Below are 7230 nucleotides of genomic sequence, written 5' to 3' on the forward strand. Positions count from 1 at the left end.
TAGTGGTCGTAATGAAGCTGAAGTTAAACCTGCCATACCAGGACCTTGCTTACCGCTTTAATATATCAGAATCAACCGTATGTCGGATATTTGACAAATGGCTACATGTTGCATTTTGGAGACCGAAGCCCCTCATGTCATGGCCCTCAAGGCAAGCAATAAGGAGGACAATGCCTCAAGCCTTTTTTGAACCATTCGGAGAGAAGGTAGCGGTCATAGTCGACTGCTTCGAGATCAAGCTTGAACGGCCGTCCTCCCTGCAACCAAGATGTCAGACTTGGTCCCACTACAAATCTAGCAATACAGCCATGTATCTCATAGGAATATGTCCTCAGGGAGTGATCACCTTTATTTCCGATGGTTGGGGAGGGAGGACCCCTGACAAACATATTACTGAACACTGTGGCATTCTTGACCATTTATCTCATGGTGATGTGGTACTGGCCGACAGAGACTTTGATATTGCCGACAGTGCAGGCTTGTACTGTGCAAAGCTCCACATACCTGCATTCACCAAAGGCAAAAGACAGTTGTCAGTAGTGGATGTCGAGGCAACGAGAAATCTTGCAAATGTCAGAATTCACGTTGAGAGGGTGATCGGCTTGGTTCGTAACAAGTATGTCATAATGAACTTCATTCTGTCACTAGAGTATGCGACTCTCAAACAGGGACACCAGTTCACACCTCTAGATAAAATCGTCAACGTTTGCTGTGCACTGACAAATTTCTGTCATTCTGTTGTTCCTGCAAATCCAGAGCCTGTAGCTCCATGTAGTTCCTGTAGCTCCAGAGCCTGTAAATCCATGTAGCTAAGCTTGCCGAGTATGCGTAGTATTTCGAAAAGGTTATTCTTGCATATACTGTGCAAAATATGTTTACCTGTAACACATTTTTACCTGTAATTTTTTACTGTACTCAGCATAGAGGCTGCCAGTTCTCTCTTAGCAGTAGAACAACACATTCCAAACATATCGCACTGCTTGATTTTAGAACAGGCTCTTTCAAAAATTATTTTCTGGTTCGTACCATCGATGACTGAAACGAATTATCAAAAGAGATTGTTCAGTGTTCCGACCTAAAAAGTTTTGAAAACGCCCTTGCGTAATATTTGTGACTGTTTTGAATTTGTATGTTTGTGACCCATAAGATATGCAATTTTATCCGAATCTTTCTTGCAATCGATTGTTTGCTGTTTGCACCTGTCTGGGAGCACTATATTGTTTCTAGTTGTTTTGCTTGAAACATTATTTGTATTCCTACCGATGCGATGATACGTTGATGTATTGGATCTTACTTCTGGTTAAAGTATGGCTTTATTTGTGAATGGTATCAAGGAAACCAATTTTGTTCAAATGTTTGGTTAAGTTGTACTTTTTTAACCTAAATTTTATGACCTAAATTATCAAATGTCTGATTTTACGCTATTTATTTGTTTATGGGGTTTAACGTCCCAAAACGACTTAGGGTATCAGAGACGCTGTAGTGGAGGGCTCAGGAAACTTCGACCACCTGGGGTTCTTTAACGTGCACTGACAGCGTACAGTACACGAGCCTCTAACATTTCACCTTGTATTTCTATTTTATATTTCTCTGTAATTGCAACTCCTGTCTTGGCAATGCTGACAGTATGAATAAATAAATAACATTCATTCAGCACTAAGGAACAAGGACACAAAAGAAACATACCACAAGATGCGCGCTAACTACCCACTCTTTATAGTTGGCAGGGTGATATACTGATTGAAGGTAACTTTCTCTTCATACCGCCCTGACAAAGCAGTCTTACCTAGTGAGCTCTGAAATCTGCATCACATCAAAGACAAATGCAATTGAAACCACCGTTGCAACTTGAAGGGGAAAGTCCATGCACATTGAGAGTTACACTTGTCTTTCAGTCCTTCGGTCGTTCGCCTAGCTTGTACTCGGGCATAGCATAGTTTGATTGGTCCCCACATGTGGGACGGATGGGTATGACCTTCTGTTTCGGTGTCTGTTCCAAGGGACATTGCACAGCAGATCACAAGACACCATCTCGGGATGCATAGCGCCACTCGAGGAGAGCATTGTAGCAGTCGCTGGTTATGTGGCCAAACTTCTTTAGGAGTTTCTTCTTTTTCCACATGTGATCTTTCCCATACCATTTGTATGTAGCTGATGAGAGCTTGTCGCCATGCAATAAATCCTTCATTAGCTACAAGTCTGATTTGAAGTATCTTCTGCAATTGCTGACACAGAAGAACTCATGGTAACATGTTAATGAAAGCTTGGGGCTTGTGTTCCAGGGACTCTGCTAAGATTTCTTCAGTTGAGCACAATCTGCACAATATAAGTGCTTCTGCTTTGGTGCCCGCTTCATTCCAATGCACGAGTAGTGGAACCATTTGTATGGGCAGTGTTCCCCATCACATGCCACCATTCTTCCTGTTTCTCGGCCTCGACAGTAGCAGTACACAGACCTTTTAGCACTAGTGCGAGCATTTGGTGTATCTTTTCGGGTGAAGTATTGTGAAAACATTTCAGGTAGCACAACATGTGTGAAAAATCGTGTTGCCAATTCCAGAATTGCTTGAAAGAATGCACAATCTTCCATTATTCTTTCAATATGTACAGAGGTTGGCATCCAAACGACAAAGTCCCAGTATTTCACTGCACACATCGCCAGCTGTGTTTGGACTTGGTAGAAATACTCATGTGTCCTCTTTAAGCGAGGTCCTTCTGGACTAGACTCCCGACAGAAAACTTTGTTGCTCAATGCTGCTTCTAGTCCTTGTACTGCAAGGGAATAAGGGCATTTTACTTCAACAATGCCTTCACCGCAGCATAGACAGCTGACAATAGCATCTGGGGGTGCTGCAAGGTGGGGATATTTGGCACTTAAACGCCGGCCCTTCTCAGTGTCACATTGTTGTGGCATTGCACTGCATTTGCTTGGTACGGGGAGAGGGCAGCACTTTCATGCTTGAGTCCCCATTCTGTGGCTTCAGATGAAAACTTGTTTTTCTCTGAGTAGCAGATTCTTCACAACAACTTATTGACGGGTGGTCCACGTTTGTCCTACACACACTCTTCATAACTGAAGCTGTTGCTCGTCCAGCTCTAAATGCAAACCACTTTGCACATTTTGACTGCTCTCTTGTTACGGCTTCGACATGCTGCACCATATCTTCTGTTATCACCATTTCTTTCAAAAGCTCTTCGGCTCGGCTCACCAGAGCAGGCAAAACCTCAGAGGCGGCCTCTTCACACATTAGGATTCGAAGAAGTAAAGGCTCTTTTGCTCGTGCTGTATGAAAAAGAGCTATATTTTTCATGCAGAGTAAACAACGCTGGCGTCACTCCTGTATCTGCTATTGCTGAAAAGCACTGCTCTAGCTCTGCATCTGTCGCAGCTGGGTTTGAACGCAGCCTATGTGATGAAGGGACTACATCTGCAGTAATAGTACTGTTTATAATGTCCATCTTTTTCTTCTTTGCTTTTGCCGATGAAAAGTCGATTTCCCTTAGCCTTCGGAATTCAACATTCCGGCTATGAGCTGGCAGCCATATATTTTTCTTTTCAGTACAAGTAACGGAGTCCCTCAGCCTCACAACTGTCTCTACGGCAAAAAGTGTAGCAGCAACATGCGAGCATGCTTCGCCTACACCTGCCATGCACGTGCAATGAGCTGTCCCGACAGTTCCATCTGCTTTGGCAAGAATCCACACTTTAAGGGTATTTAAGGGTATTTAAGGGAGGTATTCCTGTAGGCACTGAGAGTGGTTGACCTGAAATGTCAAACGAAATGATTTCTGCAAATACAGTTTTTTAAATGTGAAATGTCAAATAAACTGATTTCCACCAATACGGTTCTCGAAATGTGAAATGTCGAATAAAATGAGCTCAGAAAGTACTCTTTTTCAAACGACCACGTTGCTGAGCACCAGCAACAGTTTGTTGTGTGGTTCTACGCCACTTTATCCACAAAATGTTGCAGAAGCAACATGGTTCCACTTGCGCTTTACAAGGTTCAGAAAAGCTCGCTCTAAAGCAAACAGTTGTGAACGTAATTTTCCTAACAGTTGTGACAGTTGTGATGCTTTGCTGGTCATATGTTAACAATTTATGCACCATTTTCTAACCACTTGTTCTCAAGTTGCCGCTGTACGCGTGTACAAGCAACAAAATTGTTTCGCTCAACAACAAAAAAGAAACAAATCAAAGACTGTCTACAGGAACACAAAGCGTAAATTCGGAGAAATAAGAAAAAAATGCGGAGCTTAACGATCGATCATTACTAACCTCGCTCAAAACGATGACACGCTCTGATGCCAGCTGCTTTGCTGCGATGCTCTTGACCCATCCGCTAGTAAAATAATTATGGCCTTCTAAGGATTTGTACGCCTTGATCTGTTGCAAAGTAACGTGACTTGTTGAAAGCACCAAGTAATTGACGATGCCGGCGTGCGTCACGGTGGGCAGCAAGTCGACGTTCGGCGTAGCATCCTTGCCGATGCAGAGTTCATAAGGGTCGATGCCGTCACACATTTCGATCTTCGCTCTGTAACGTGCCCGAGTCGGTCCTACGAGCTCTTCAGAGTATGATGGACAAAGCGCGTGCAAATTTTCTTTCGTCATGCCGCAAAGATAAACCGAACGACATCAAGCTCAGATGCGGCGGTAGGCGGTATAAGCGTGCAGTCAGACGCGGTCGTTCTTAAAGATGGCGCACGCGCGATTTGCAAGGCGGAACTGACGTCACGTGCAACCCATGTATATGGACTGACTGGGTTCGTCTCGTGATAACATCGTCGCCGCGCACCTTATGCTCAATGTGCGAGTGAAAGCGTGCGACAGGGAGCTGTCGATGGCGGCTCAACCTCGCACGCGCAAGGGAGGAAAGCAGGGAGGAAATGCGCCATCTTCCCACTGGGGGTGGGAGGGGGAGGGGGCTTTCTACTCCCGCGGCTACTGCGTATGAGGCCGCCGCGCGACCCCTATCTTGAAATGGAGGGGGGGGGGGGTCTACTTCGGCGGTTGCTGCGTATGGCGCGGCAGCGCAAGCCCTATCTTGAAAGCGATCTGCGTTGCAGATAGTCTAGGCTCACCGAGGGCCGATAGTTTTGTTTGTGCTATTACATCGATACGAAGTGAAACGTCACTATAACTTCTTATTTCGGTAGCAATTATATGAGCGCACCAAGCGCATTTCTGCTGCAGCGTCGCCGTTGCCGTGAGGTTTCGTATTAAATCCAAGCGCGATAAAATCGATGCCGCGCGCCGTATGCTGTATGTGCGAGTGAAAGCGCACGAGTGTGAGCTGGCGATTGCTACTCAATCTCGCGCATAACAGGGAGGAAAGCGGTGAGGAAGCGCGCTGACTTACGTCGCGCGCAAGGCTCTGGGGGGAGGGTAGGAAGGGGTCTACTCCGGGTTGCCGCGCGCACCCGCTCGGGCCGCGTATTTACAATTGCTAGTAGCTACAGCGGGGCGTGGCACTTGCGGTGATGCCGGACGTTTGCGCGCATGCGCGAGTAAGAGCAGGTGTGAGAGACGAAATGTGGAGACTTATGCTCCTTGAATATATGACTGTACCTAGGCACTACGGAGGAGTTTCTTAGCGCGTGTTGTATGCGTTTGTCCCTAGGCGTGCCGGCAGAACTCGCGGGGCGCGACAGTGCTGAACTTAGCGTCGCAAAGTTGGCGGCTGGATGTAATGATATTTATTCAATCGTGCTTTTTTTTGCAAATTGAAACAACGTGTCATAATTTCGCATGGTTGGCGGCGTCTCCAGGACACCAAAGTGGCAACGGGGACACCAAAGCTAGAACCCGGACTGGTCCCTGCGTTGGGGCTCGCCGAGGCTTGCGCATGCCAAAGAAGTATAAGATCGGCTGTCCGCTCTCGCGGACTGCCAATTTTTTATGCGAACACCCCCTGGCACGCTTCGGCCTTATCGGCCCCAACCCACGGGTCGCCCTGCTTCCAGCTTTGATCCCCCCGCTACCCCTTGGATGCCCTGGAGATCCTGCGCCACCTGCTTTATTATAACCTCAGGTGCTCTCCTGAGGCCTGCATCAGCCGGTTACATATTGTCGCAGCCTAGTAGGAGACGGGAAAGCCGGCGTAGAGGACGTGTAAAAGCACTTTTATGAGAGCAGTCAACGCGACGTCGTTGTCGTCTCTGTTTTTCCACGCGCGCGCTACTGCAGCGTCGTTCTCATCGCCTGGCACATACCCGCGGCGACCATATAGGATGTGGCATTTGCATTTGCCCCCCCCCCCCCCCCCTTTGAAAAAAAAAGGCATCGTCCCGATGCACCAACCGCCGAAGGCTGTGCACAGACGGTGCAAAGCTGAGGTCATGAGGAAATGTATGGCTTCATACGAAGCACGCGCACAACCTGGGGCAGATGCCGCCGGCGTTTGGAGGAGTTATGGCTTTCGGGGACAACTTCATAATTCACTTCGATGATGCGGCGCAGAACTTTGTACGGGCCGAAGTATCTTCGCAGGAGCTTCTCAGACAGCCCCCGCCGACGAATCGGAGTCCAGACCAACACCTGGTCACCGACGTTGTATGTGACGGGTCTGTGCCGAAGATTGTAGTGTCGGGCATCGTATTCCTGTTGTTCTTGGATTCGCAAACGCGCAAGCTGCCGGGCTTCCTCTGCGCGTTGCGTAAACTCTTCGGCACCAGTCTCGTCGTCACCGCACTCGTGTGGCAGCATTGCGTCCAACATTGTTGTCACTTCGCGTCCGTAAACGAGGTTGAAAGGCGTCACACGTGTTGTCTCTTGGCGAGCCGTGTTATACGCAAAGTTAACATATGGTAAAATCTCGTCCCAGTTCTTGTGTTCGACGTCGATGTACAGGCTCGTCCACTCTTAAGGTGAACACGGCTCACCGTGGCCGCGCTCCGCGGGGCGCCAGTGTGTCCGGCGCGGCGGCGCATCGAAGCGAAGCGACGCAGGCGCACACGGACCTAGGGGAGGCGCTTCGCGTCGTCTGCTACAGCGCTGGAGCGCGCCGCTCTGGCTTTGCTGTAAAGTACACTTCGCTAGACCCAGGTGACTGAGCGACCGAGGCGGCGTTGCGGGAACGCGCCTTCACTAACTTGAGCATTTTCCAGCTGGTTCGGTCTACAGCTTGTGAACAGCCTGCTTAATCAATATACGTTAACAGAAACAAGCTTTTCACCACATAAATCACTTAGCATGTTTTTATAAGTGATGAGGGTAAAAATACGTCA

General features: G+C 47.9%; 1 pseudogene; it reads right to left on the bottom strand.

Moving 5' to 3' along the window:
• Positions 1-424: 424 nt before the first annotated feature.
• LOC129381047 (uncharacterized) lies at positions 425-4615 on the bottom strand (annotated as a pseudogene).
• Between the last annotated feature and the right edge of the window lie 2615 nt (positions 4616-7230).

This window comes from Dermacentor andersoni, chromosome 1 (genome assembly GCF_023375885.2).
Source record: "Dermacentor andersoni chromosome 1, qqDerAnde1_hic_scaffold, whole genome shotgun sequence".
Taxonomy (NCBI): domain Eukaryota; kingdom Metazoa; phylum Arthropoda; class Arachnida; order Ixodida; family Ixodidae; genus Dermacentor; species Dermacentor andersoni.